The sequence below is a fragment of the Papaver somniferum genome, chromosome 11, assembly GCF_003573695.1.
Source record: "Papaver somniferum cultivar HN1 chromosome 11, ASM357369v1, whole genome shotgun sequence".
NCBI lineage: Eukaryota > Viridiplantae > Streptophyta > Magnoliopsida > Ranunculales > Papaveraceae > Papaver > Papaver somniferum.
In genome coordinates this window covers 100,776,521-100,791,041 of record NC_039368.1, presented here as the reverse complement: position 1 = coordinate 100,791,041, position 14,521 = coordinate 100,776,521, and positions in this window count along the sequence as shown.

The window sequence follows — 14,521 nt, the reverse complement described above, 5'->3', positions numbered from 1 at the left end:
TGGATCCACTTAGATTGTTTCTTGACCAGCTTCTAATCCTTCGAAAGGGAATTCGTTACAATTTAAGCAAACCCCTCTGGAATCAATCCAAGTCAAAGTAAGTTGAATTGAGGCGAGGGAAGCTTAGTGGAGCTTTGATACCCAAGGCCTCACCGCTATCACAAGGCGGCGCAGTCACACATTCAACTCACAGAAACCATCATGAACTTCGAAGTATGCTAAAAGAGTAACCAATATTTTTCGAAAGATTTTCCTACCAAGCTCGTTACCCTATCGGTCTCGTTCTAATCAAATTTTAAGCTTGGGTTCGCGTTAGGTTTCGTTTTCCTAAGGCGGGCAAGAAGGGAACGGTGATGAAATCTGAACCCTTATCTTATATGGCTAGTTCTTTCCCTTTACTAGGAAATTAAAGCATCCGGTTCAGTCCTCAACATATAATCACCTTAAGGTAGACAGTAAACCCGCTGACAGGAGATTCGCGGGTGTTTAGAAGTTTACCTCCCGTACCAGACGGGCAAAGAACCGTTGTAGTAGACTCGGGCCACTGACTCCGGTGTCAATGTGCGAACCCGAGGAGTCGAGACGATCTTGTAATCGTCGTCCTTCCCTGCAAACAGTTTATATTTAAATTTTTTTTTATTTTTATATAACCCTTCCGTAGGGTTTAAAATTAAAATAAATTGTCCAAAGTCCAGTCCAATGAAAAGAAATACAAATAATAATAATAATAATTACAAAAAAAAAATGGAAAGTCTCTTAAAAAAAATAAAAAAAATAAATCTCTCTCTTTTTTTTTCTCTCTTTTTTCTTTATTTATTTACTTTGTCTTTTTTCCTTCTCTTTTAGCTTTAAGCTTTGATTCCAAGGTCTTTAGTATCCAACATTAAACCTGTAATACAAAGACACAACCAAAGAGACATAAAAAGAACAAATGGAATAATAAAAAATAATAAAAACCTAAAAATTCTACCTAAGCACAAATCCGCGTCGGCGGCGCCAAAATGATTCACAAATTTTTGATGGGGTTGTAGTAAGTAAGATTCGTTTCAGACTTGTGAAGGAAATGGAATTTTTAGATTTAATAAAAATATATATACAAAAATATTAACAATGGGTGAGAGGTACTGGGACTAAGGATTTGGCTGAATTCACTACACAAGGTTCATTCATATATTCTTTGACAATTAAAACTCAATAAAATTAACATAGACTCTGATTTTGCCAAGATAGATTCTTAAAACATTGATTGTAAGTCCTAAGCATGATGTGTCAAAACAACTAAGCTAAGCATACATCATCAAATTAAATAACAACCAATTAATTCAAATCATATTTCAATTTTAGATTAATGCAAAAGTCATGAAAAAGAATAAAATAAATTACCCCAAGGATGATATTCAGCCTCGTCCGTCGTCCCAGTGTTGGGTCTTAGCTCCTCATGATGAAAACACGCTCAAAATATATTTTTATAGCTCAAATGGTGTTTACAATGGAGAGAAAAGGAGAAAATGGTGTAAAACTGTAATCTGCGACGCACAAAAAGCGTCACAGAATGAACGATAAAAGACAAGTGTTGCTGCTGTTTAGACTGCACTGCGACGCACGGCTGTGCGTCTTAGACACTGTTGATTAACGACTATCCTTGCGAGTCCGTTCTTCGTGTTCTTGGTGTTCTTCATCATCATCATCAGCAGCAACAGAGTTTCATCAACACTTGATTTCTGCTTCTCTGGACCTCCTCTCGACCCCAAACTCTCGACAACCCTTCTAGGACACCCAGGGAACCTATTTATACCCAACAGCGACAAGAAATCACGCTCATTAACTCTCCATGATCCTCCATTACTCGGTGTTAAAAGAAAATACTTTCCGAATATTTTCTTCCCTGAAATGATTCTCCACGCGTAAACAACTTCTGATACTCCCTTATTTAGCTTCTACACGCATCTTCAATGACTAAGTGTCATCCAAACACGAGCATCACACATCAAACTTGCTGAAAATCCGTGAATATCATTTTCAAACCCGTGTTTCCCTGATTTCTTCCACGTGATTATCCAGCCAAATTCAGTCGAAACAATCACCCATACCAGCTCTGTTATGATATATTACATCTTTCCACAAAGTTTCAGCGATTGAATCGTACAAAATCACGTCGAAATGCAATCGAGAAAATCTTCCAGTGAAGAGAAAATATTTTCCCGCCAAAATATTTTTTTGAATTTGTGAAGAAGGTCACCCCTTATCCAGTGGTCGCCCCCTTATCCGTTGCTGAAGTCCGAATAACACATGTCCCTTGTGATGCCTTTAGTAATTTTTTTGGGGTGTTTCCAACACTTTTTCTGGGTTCCTCCGGTGCATTTCTGGGGTGTCTTTAGTACTCTATCCTAGGGTGTAAAACACCACTTTTCGAGCCAATTTCGCCGCAAGAGCTTATTTTTCCAAAAACATCAAAAAAAAACATAAAATAACACAATAAGTATTTAATCGAGTCTAAAAATACATAACATTGAGAACAACATAAACACATAAATGCGTCTATTAAATACCCCCAAACTTATTATTTGCTAGTCCTCGAGCAAAAATAATAAAAATAAAATCCTAACTCACTAGGTGTCCCTAGTGACCGAGTTAACCTCGGGAGGGTTTACCAGAGGTGTTCCCACAAAACCATTACTCCAGACCCTAGATATATATGCAGAACCTTGGAAGGCACTAAAGAATCTCCTTGGTTGGCATACTTATTGACTACAGGAGGAAGTACCCTGATGCGAAATTCCAATTGTTGTACACGAGTTTGCACTCAAGCATACTAAAATTCATATAAAGTGACAAAGCTCTACTTAGATAGTTTTTGGACATCATAAACCGGAGTCAACCAATCACATGGATAGATTTAAGAAGATGGATGTAGAGAAAAATGTGGATGATGTTGACTAAGGTGAACCTATCCTAATGGACTGAGATACTGGTTTGGACTAATATCAACACACTGGAAAATACAAGGGAACCAGTGGTCGATAATCCTAACTCTAGGTCAACTCAGCTAGCATATACAAGGGTACCAGTGGTCGACTTTATTGTATTTATTCCGGTTGGTCTGGTGGTCTGGTCTCAATTTTTTTTTTCATCTCATTCACTCTATTTCACCCTAATAATGGTAAAAAAAAAAAGTGATCAGGATTCTTTCGATGTTTCCATCACGAGGATATGGCGAAACTACCATGTTTTCTTTTTCTAAAACCTGAGCTCTGTGCTTTTATGAATAGACTCTTTAGATGTTTCCATCTAATCAGATTGGTTCCTCAAATCCTACAACCAAAATGCTTCCATCCACTTAGATTAGTTAGTGCCAACCTTAATAAGCATAAATTTCTTTTCTCTGGAGCTTATTTATTGCAACTAAGAACTTTCTCCCATACCCCCAAACTTAAATCTAACATTGTCCTCAATGTTCTAAAGATGAAATTAAAAGCATGAACAAGGAGAAACTGTTACCAATGAAGCAAAAGAGATAAGGAAAGATATTACCGTGTCGCATGAATATTGGGTTACCTCCCAAGAAGTGCTAAGTTTAAAGTCTTCAGCCAGACTAAGCAAGGATTAGTCACCATAGAATCATATAGTAGTATCCGGAATAACTGTGGGTCATCTGGATCAAAAAGTGTTACCCACAAGAAGAGGAAAGTGCAACAGACCCAGAAGATACCGAACAAACCCTTGCTTAAGACAACTACATCTAGTTGTGGTTCAGGTTCAGGCTCTATAAAAGGGTCTAAATAAGAAGTTTTCCTGGAATGGATTTCCTCAAAGGCATTCTGAAGATCAGACTGAAGAGTCTGGAAGTACTCAAGTAAGAACTTAGAAGCGCATAAAAAAGCCTGAATAACTGGGGATCCTCTAAGTCAATCAGATTTGACTTACACAGCTGACCACAATGAAAGAGGTGGTCTTCCTTAAGAAAATGTGTCAACCCTAATATCCTAAAGTAATTAGGTTTAGTCTCAAAACTTAATAACCGACACATCTGAAAATCATATGTTCCCACAATTGGTTGAAAAGTTTTTGGTGGGAAAACAAAGTCAATCTTGGTATCATAGCCTGGGTTAACCACATCAACCAGAGTATGGGTTTCTAACAACTGAGCTTCTCTATGGACATCATTTGGTTCGGGAAAATGTGTATGAAGATAATCTTGTAAGATGGTTGAGGCACAGATGTCAAGTCCTACAGAAGGGAACTTCCTAAAAGTTAAAGCACACGAAGGATGATAATCACCCCCAAACTTAGAGTTTTCCGTGTCTCTAGAAAGACTAGTCATAATTCCCTAATTTCTAGGTCATCAGATTCCTTGAAATGGTCAATTGATTCTTCTAAGTCAGGTTCATCCTCACTCATCTCTATGAGTTCATCTTCTTCGTCTAAACTATTGTTTCTAAATCGCTAGACTTTAAAACATTATTCTCAGAATAAACTCGTTCATCTAAATCATTATCGTCTTTGTAAACAGGAAATACTACATCGTCTAAAACGAGGGTATCTCTAGTCAAATCCTCGTCCTTTTGAATAGGTGAATAATTATTAAAATTATTTGGATTTGAACTAGAAATAATATTATCATTGTAAAGCTCAATTGGAGTAACCATTTCCTGATCACTATTCCTACATAAGTATGATTCTTCATCAACACTATCCTTATCATAATAACATGAAAAAGATCGAATCTCATCAAAACAAGTAGTGTTACCAATTCTAACCTCGTCATTTTGATTATGCAAATAACTATCCTCATTTTTAAGGGTATTATTGGAAACACTATATTGGAAAGTAAGATTATTTCGAGCAAGTTTTTCGTTCGTCTCAGCCATCAGCTTGAGGGATTCCTCTATAGAAAGTTGACTCATTATTGTAGTTCTTTCATCTATAATTACACTATTCATATCAGGTAACTTACACGTCGACTCAGCTAACTCCCTGAGGGACTCTTCCAAAGGAGGAATAGGAACAGAGGGATCATAAAAAGGACTACTTTTCAATAGTTTGATTGTATCCTCTAGAGACGCAGGACTAGTACTATAATCTTCTTGCTCGTAAGACTGATGCATGTGTGGATAGTAATTGGGCTCACCAGGGTATGACCCATATCCTTCCAAAGGATGGCGTTCCCAACCACTATTCCCAACATGGTCATAGAAAGGATGATGTCCATATTCAAATTCAGGTCGACAATCATTGTATTGGCTTCTATCATACCAGTTCGACATTCTTAATTGCAAGGGAATTCTACACAATCACAAACAAGGCTGACTCGACCAAATCAAACCTATAAAATCTAGCAAACAACAAGCATGATGGCTCCACTTAGATTGTTTCTTGACCAGCTTCTAATCCTTCGAAAGGGAATTCGTTACAATTTAAGCAAACCCCTCTGGAATCAATCCAAGTCAAAGTAAGTTGAATTGAGGCGAGGGAAGCTTAGTGGAGCTTTGATACCCAAGGCCTCACCGCTATCACAAGGCGGCGCAGTCACACATTCAACTCACATAAACCATCATGAACTTCGAAGTATGCTAAAAAGAGTAACCAATATTTTTCGAAAGATTTTCCTACCAAGCTCGTTACCCTATCGGTCTCGTTCTAATCAAATTTTAAGCTTGGGTTCGCGTTAGGTTTCGTTTTCCTAAGGCGGGCAAGAAGGGAACGGTGATGAAATCCGAACCCTTATCTTATATGGCCAGTTCTTTCCCTTTACTAGGAAATTAAAGCAGCCGGTTCAGTCCTCAACATATAATCACCTTAAGGTAGACAGTCAACCCGCTGACAGGAGATTCGCGGGTGTTTAGAAGTTAAACTCCCATACCAGACGGGCGAAGAACCGCTGTAGTAGACTCGGGCCACTGACTCCGGTGTCAGTGTGCGAACCCGAGGGGCCCAGACGATCTTGTAATCGTCGTCCTTCCCTGCAAACAGTTTATATTTAATTTTTTTTTATTTTTATATAACCCTTCCGTAGGGTTTAAAATTAAAATAAATTGTCCAAAGTCCAGTCCAATGAAAAGAAATACAAATAATAATAATAATAATTACAAAAAAAAATGGAAAGTCTCTTAAAAAAAATAAATCTCTCTCATTTTTTTCTCTCTTTTTTCTTTATTTTTTTGCTTTGTCTTTTTTCCTTCTCTTTTAGCTTTAAGCTTTGATTCCAAGGTCTTTAGTATCCAACTTCAAACCTGTAATACAAAGACACAACCAAAGATACATAAAAAGAACAAATGGAATAATAAAAAATAATAAAAACCTAAAAATTTTACCTAAGCACAAATCCGCGTCGGCGGCGCCAAAATGATTCACAAATTTTTGATGGGGTTGTAGTAAGTAGGATTCGTTTCAGACTTGTGAAGGAAATGGAATTTTTAGATTTAATAAAAATATATATACAAAAATATTAACAATGGGTGAGAGGTACTGGGACTAAGGATTTGGCTGAATTCACTACACAAGGTTCATTCATATATTCTTTGACAATTAAAACTCAATAAAATTAACATAGCCTCTGATTTTTCCAAGATAGATTCTTAAAACATTGATTGTAAGTCTTAAGCATGATGTATCAAAACAACTAAGCTAATCATACATCATCAAATTAAATAACAACCAATTAATTCAAATCATATTTCAATTTTAGATTAATGCAAAAGTCATGAAAAAGAATAAAATAAATTACCCCAAGGACGAAATTCAGCCTCCTCCGTCGTCCCAGTGTTGGGTTTTAGCTCCTCATGATGAAAACATGCTCAAAATATATTTTTATAGCTCAAATGGTGTTTACAATGGAGAGAAAAGGAGAAAATAGTGTAAAACTGTAATCTGCGACGCACAAAAAGCGTCACAGAATGAACGATAAAAGACAAGTGATGCCGCTGTTTAGACTGCACTGCGACGCACGGCAATGCGTCTTAGACACTATTGATAAACGACTGTCCTTGCGAGTCCGTTCTTCGTTTTCTTGGTGTTCTTCATCATCAACAGCAGCAGCAACAGAGTTTCATCAACTCTTGATTTCTGCTTCTCTGGACCTCCTCTCGACCCCAAACTCTCGACCACCCTTCTAGGACACCCAGGGAACCTATTTATACCCAACATAGACAAGAAATCACGCTCATTAACTCTCCATGATTCTCCATTACTCGGTGTTAAAAGAAAATATTTTCTTCTCTGAAATGATTCTCCACGCGTAAACAGCTTCTGATACTCCCTTATTTAGCTTCTACACGCATCTTCAATGACTACGTGTCATCCAAACACGAGCAGCACACATCAAACTTGCTGAAAATCCGTGAATATCATTTTCAAACCCGTGTTGCCCTGATTTCTTCCACGTGATTATCCAACCAAATTCAGTCGAAACAATCACCCATACCAGCTCTGTTATGATATATTACATCTTTCCACAAAGTTTCAGCGATTGAATCGCACAAAATCACGTCCAAATGCAATCGAGAAAATCTTCCAGTGAAGAGAAAATATTTTCCCGCCAAAATATTTTTTTGAATTTGTGAAGAAGGTCACCCCTTATCCAGTGGTCGCCCCCTTATCCGTTGCTGGAGTCCGAATAACACATGTCCCTTGGGATGCCTTTAGTATTTTTTCTGGGGTGTTTCCAACACTTTTTCTGGGTTCCTCCGGTGCATTTCTGGGGTGTCTTTAGTACTCTATCCTAGGGTGTAAAACACCACTTTTCGGGCCAATTTCGCCGCAAGAGTTTATTTTTCCAAAAACATATACAAAAACATAAAATAACACAATAAGTATTTAATCGAGTCTAACAATACAGAACATTGAGAACAAAATTGACACATAAATGTGTCTATCATTTATGTTGTAAGATTGTTGAAGCATTCTCTCTCACACTTAGCACTTCATTACCTTGGAGCTTTTTCTTATTGGTACACAAGTCCTTTAACACCTTTGCATACTTTGGCATTTGATTTATAGCATCTATGAGGGGTATGTTCACATGAATCTTCCTTAACACGTCCAAAATCTCCTTTTCTAGTTCATCCATTTTGGACTTTGCAAATCTGCGAGGGAAACGTAAAGGAGGAACATAAGTAGGAATAGGAGTTTTAGAGTTAGGAATCGGTACCTCGGTTGTTTGGGGAATTTGATCCCTCTTTTCCTCCAACACCGTCTCCTTGAATGTTTCCACCTTGCCCGAATCAGTAACTTCGGGTTGCACAAGTTGTGTACCGCTTCTCAACGTAATTGCATTGACACCCTCTGTTGGGTTAATATGTTGAGAAGGGAGTTTCCCACTATTTTGTGATTTCAATTTGTTTATCTTAATCGCCATGGATCCCATTTGTGCCCGCAACTCCTTAATAGCGCTCTTAGTCTCTTGTTGGCTCTCTTGAAACATGGTACCAATGCCTTGCATCATCTTTTGAAGTTTTGCATCAATATCAGAACCTTGACCCTGCATTGATTGTTGTGGTTGCTGAAATTATTGTTGTTGTGGTTCAAATACACTTGGACGGTTGAAAGTAGGTTGTTGAACCGCTCCTTGCTTGTTGGCATAGCTAAAATTGGGGTGGTCTCTCCATCCCGGATTGTAAGTGTTGGAGTAGGGATCATACCGTCTTTGCTGATTTGGGAAGATCACATTAGCTTGTTCATTGGAGTCTTCATACCCTTGAGAAGAATTTGGTATCACCGCGGCTGCAACTTGTTGTAACATTGCTGTCACATTACCCATTTGTTGACGAAGTTCCTCTACCTCGCTCACTTCATTTACTCTCCTTAAGAGCACGTCTGAACCACGACTAAAGAATTGTTGGGAGTTTGCTGCCATGTTCTCAATCAACTCTCTATCTTGTGCCACCGTTTTGTTCACTAGTGCACCACCACCCGCAGCGTCAAGAAGATTCATATCACTTGAATTGAGTCCTTCATAGAAGTATTGGATGATCATTGCATCGCTTAATTGATGGTGAGGACAGCTTGCCACTAATCTCTTGTATCGTTACCAACATTCATATAAAGATTCTCCCACATTTTGCTTCATCCAGCAAATCTCCTTGCGAATTTGAGTAGCCTTGGATGCTGGAAAATACCTCTCTAGAAAGAGTTTCTTCAACCGATTCCATGTTGTGATACTTCCGGGAGGTAAATAACACAACCAATCCTTAGAATTATCCATCAAAGAGAATCGAAAAACTTTCAACATTGCACCATCCGCTTCAACATCCGCTGGAAGCATGGCCGTGACAATGGTGTGGAAGTCCATAAGATGCTTGTTTGGGTCTTCATTCACCATGCCATGGAACTTTGGTAATTCTCTAAGCAACCCCGGCTTGATCTCAAAAGTATAATTTGATTGAATACACCCTTGTTGTGTATCCAACTTGTGAGAAGCCAAGTCCTTGAGTGTACGATTTGCATCACCCATTGTTTTTTCTTCTTCTTCAAAAGGTGGTTCTTGTTCAACCGGTACCTCTTGTTTTAACTCTTCTTCCACTGCTAGCTCTTGTTCTTCCGTTGTACCTTGACTTGGTTGGAGTATTGTGCCTCTTCGAGTGGCTATTCCGCACCTTGGATAGTTCCAATCTTTAGAATCCAGGGATTAGGTACCTGAAAACAATTCTCACAAACAAGTAAGAAACAAGACAATAAACAAAAAGCAAATATGGAAGCAAAAATACTGAAAAGAAACTAAAAACTTAATAACAAGCCGATGCCTCCCCGGTAGCGGCGCCAAAATTTGATCGGTTGTCAATCGACAAATATAATTTCACTTCCTTACTCAACTACAATAATGTAGAAAGTGGTAGGAAAGAGTTCGTATCCACAGGGAGGCCTTTGTTCTTATGCAATTTTTTGGTTTCTAAGATAACCAAGAATGATTTTTTTTGTTGTTTTAGTAGAAATAAAGTAAAGAAAAGTAAATAATTGGAATAATCAATAAAGAGAAGACATTGGTCATGGGATAGTATCATTCACAAGCATGTATTTTTCATCATTGAATATAATTGATAATTTAATCTCTTATTTATTAAAAGTCCTAGAATACCTTGATCGCAAGAGTATCCCGCTAATTCCTAATTTCATCACAGCCACATTAAAAGATGCATATGTGAATTCTTCCTAGAAAGCAACCCAAAGTGTAAAAGCACAATTAAGTTTAACTTCCTAAAAGATTTAAGATTTATGGAATGAGACTAATCAAAGCAAACAAACGTGTAAGAGCACTAATTTGTTTTAACCAAGGTTATGATTCATATGTGACTAGTAGGATATATCACTACAAGCACTAACCACAATTATACTACTTAAAATCAGGGACAAACAACTTTTACGTATTGAAAACCCTAATATAGCTCTAGAGATGAAAGCAAATCGGATTGATTCCGGACTCAACCAATCAAACAATCAAATCCTAAAACACTATAAACCATGAATCATAAACAATAAAGTTGAGACAAAACTAATCCATAGAATCAAATAACATGCATTGAGAAATCAACTTTTATCCCATAACCAACAAGTGTATTTAGTTACTCATAATAATGGAGTTCATCATCATCATGATCAACAAAATAATAAAGAAGATGAAAGCAAAGCAAACCCTAGAAGTAGTTTTCTCCAAAGCTCCAAGAAGAATAATAAAAATAATAATCCCAAAAGTTGTAGAAGTCTTCATTTTATATCCATTTGCTTTCCAAAATTAGGTCTAGTCTTCAAAGTTCATTAGATGAAAATCCGCATGGCCCAAAAGTGATAAAAAACCATGTAGAAACTCTGCCAAATTAGTCGCCGAAAAGTGGATGGAAGTTGGCCGGAGGGTCACCGGAAATCAGACGAAAAAAATGTTCAGGTGACCGGCAAAGTCCGCCCGGTCACCGGTCAACGGGTTAACTTGGTCAAGGAGTTAATCAACACGGTCAACGACCGATTCAAATCAGCCGACCCCTCAGTCAGAACCGAGTCATCTAGTCAAGTAGCTAACTGGGATGACTTGTCTGAGTTAGTGTTGGCCAAGGCCATTGCATAGGCCGTAACCTTGTGTTGCACCATCTTGGCCGGCCATAGCTTCTACCAACACCACTGCAACTCCACAAATCCCATCATCTTGTAATCTTGCAGCTCAAATCACAACAACAAGTTAAGACCAAACCCATCCACAACTTCTTTGAACACAACCGTTCTTTCCATAATTCACAAGACTCATGTGCATATCCACCTTCAACAACACCAACTTCCCTTCCTTGCTATCTTCACTGAATTTCACTCTTCTCAGCTCAAGCCACCAGTTGCAACATCATGGCTTGTAACTCAGCAGAACCACAACAACTGATACTCCTTTCTTCCTGCCATCTCAGTTGCAACCACCAGCTCAGCCTTTCCTCCTTGAACTACACTGCTGCAGCCAACACATTCTCCTTTCTTGCTGGTTAACAACCATTTCATCCAACAACTACTTGCTTGCAGTCCCAATCTTTCACAACCATACAAACCACTGTTTCACCCTTGAAAACACACTCACACAGTACCCATTGCAGACCAATCCCTATTTACTCACCATCATTATAGCTTCACCATCTGAGACAACAACAGCAGCTCCTCCTCTTCCTAAACCTTCAGGCATATGGTACCCATGGAGACAACATTAATCTTCACCATAAATGTACCTGCAACATCTGCAGATGCATCTCACTTAATCCATCACCTGCATATTCTCAATTACCACCATCTCCAATCTCACTCTATTACTGCCTGCATCTTCCATTTCAGCTTCTATTCTCACTGGCAGCAACATCAATCTTTAACATACCCATCCATCTAATTCCTCCAGTCTAGCTACAGTTTCTGCAACACTAACTCAGACCAAACCAAAACCTGATTCATTCTTATCTCACAAATTCATCATTTGTAGCTCTTTCTTCATCTGCTATTGTAGTGACAACACAATCGACTCGGCACCGAGCTGCATAAGCTACACTTCATACCTCCCTTGCATCTGGTGGCTTCATCATTCCACATTCTTTATAGCAACAACGCCGTTGTGACCATGGAAGTAACACCCATCTCTCAATGTTGCATCCTCTCCCTGTAATTTGAATCCAACACATACCCATGACCATCAACACTTTCAGCTCAGGCCTAATTTCAGGAACCCTAAATTCAATTTCAATAGCAATCCACCATTACCTGTTCTCTGTAAAAGACTCAAACTCAAATTCTAACCAAAACCAAGATTCTAGTTCTTCATTTGGGATTCAAATCACTCACAAAACTTGATTTTAAGTGAACCCCTGTTGATTCATTCTCTGCAGTGTTTCTCTCAGATTAAATCTCTGAATTTCTCTCCGTGTCATTGATGAACAACACTTTACACTCTCTGAGATCGACAACAATTAATCATTTTCTTCTTGATCTTGTAATAACAGCAGCAACAACGATATTACTCTCAATTTCAGGTGATAAAACAGCGGCAGCTGCTGCTTCTTTCTCTTCTCAGTTTTAGGAACAAATGATTGACCGAGAGAAAGAGAACTCTCGATTTAGGGTTGATGGGGATTGAGATAATGATACCCGGTTTCCTCTGATAAGGTATAACCATATGACAGCCCCTTAATCGTGAACTCAACTGGTTTTAGTATTCCTCAATTTCCATGACCTACCAGTAGCAGCGGATTCATCTCAGTTCTTCTCACAATAAACCTTCTTCATCTCTGTAATTGCTCAGACTCACCACCACAATCTTCTCATATAATATATAGATTTACTTCGAACCAGAATTCACCACCGCTTCCATCATCTCCGATCAAAACTTCATGGATCTCTCAATTACTCTCGACTGCGCCTCTATTTCCTCAAGTCTCTCAGTTTCAGTCAGACACAATAATGAGGAGAATTCTCTAGGTTTTAGGGCTGTAATGAATAAAATTGATATTGGCACCCTGCACTCCTTGATAAGGGCCACAAAGTGATATTTGGCTTGTCAGTTTTAGAGGACTGACTGCCCACTCTGTTTTCTTGCTTAATTGTCAGTTGCACAGAATTGACGGATATTCTTCACCTCTTTTGATGCATCACTTTAGCTGGCTCCAAGTATCACTCACCGTGAATTGACCTTTTTGCCTTTTACGTTCCAAATGTACGATTTCTTTATGTTTTGCTCAAAATGACTCCATTGCACCTAATAACTCAAAACTAAACATAAGAGATGCAATTCACAAAGATAATAGCAAAGAAAGCATAAATACTAAATATAAAATTAGGTGTTTTACAACACCTATCATCAGCTAAGGGAATCAAGTGCGTAGTATCCTGCTAGGATCAGAGACGTAAGGAGCGCAACTGTACCTTGGATCAGTGTGAGATTGATTGGGGTTCAACTACAGTCCAGATCGAAGTTAGTTTTTAGTAGGCTAGTGTCTGTAGCGGCTTAATACAGTGTGTGTTCAATCTGGACTAGGTCCCGGGGTTTTTCTGCATTTGCGGTTTCCTCATTAACAAAATTCTGGTGTCTGTGTTATTTCTTTTCCGCATTATATTTTGTTATATAATTGAAATATCACAGGTTGTGTGTTAAGATCAATCAATTAGAATATCCAACCTTTGGTTGTTGATTTACATTAATTGACACTTGAACAATTGTCTTTGGTATCGTTCAAGTTATTTCATATATAATCAGGCTCACGGATTTCTATCTGTTCGATTTGCTGATTACATTGTGAAATAGAGATATTAGAACTCTTTGATATACTTTATTAATATTGAGTCTGGTCGATTCTCTTGAAAGTATATTGGGGTTAGTCCATACAGATTGCTAATCGAAATATTGGGTGTGGTTGTTGTACCCACGCTTTTTCAATTGGTATTAGAGCAGGAAAACACGTTTGAAGACCTTACAAGTCTGTGTTTATGGAGATCTGAGTCTGAGGACAGAATCTCTTCTCTGGAATATATGCATACCAAGATGTCTTCTAAAGATTTTAACTATGCAAAATGTCTTGGGAATACCTCAAAGGATTACTCCTTAGCTGATTCCTCTGAATTACGAGGTAGAGACGTTGTTCCATCAGATGTTGACATCTCTCCTTCCGATGAGACATTTGACACTATGGAAAAAGCTGAAATGGAGCTCACCAGAATTTCAAAAAACTCTACTGAGACAATTGATTTTCAGGATCATGCTCAGCTTATTGATGAATTTAAAAAGTCTCTTGATCGAGAACGTGAACTCTATAACATCATTGAGTCCTTCTCTAATAATATTGAAAAACTTATCCAAGAAACCACTCTACAGCATGAAAGAATTTGTGGTCTTGAGGATATTGTTAAAGAAGACTCAACTAGAGAAAAACGATTGATCGAGACACATTCATCAGATCTAAACAGGCTTCGTGTCGAAAAAGAGAAACTTAGTGCATCTCTTTTCTTAGCCCATGAACAGTGCAGATCTTTGGAAAAGGAAAACTCTGTCTTAAGGAGAAATTCTTATGTATCAACTAATTCT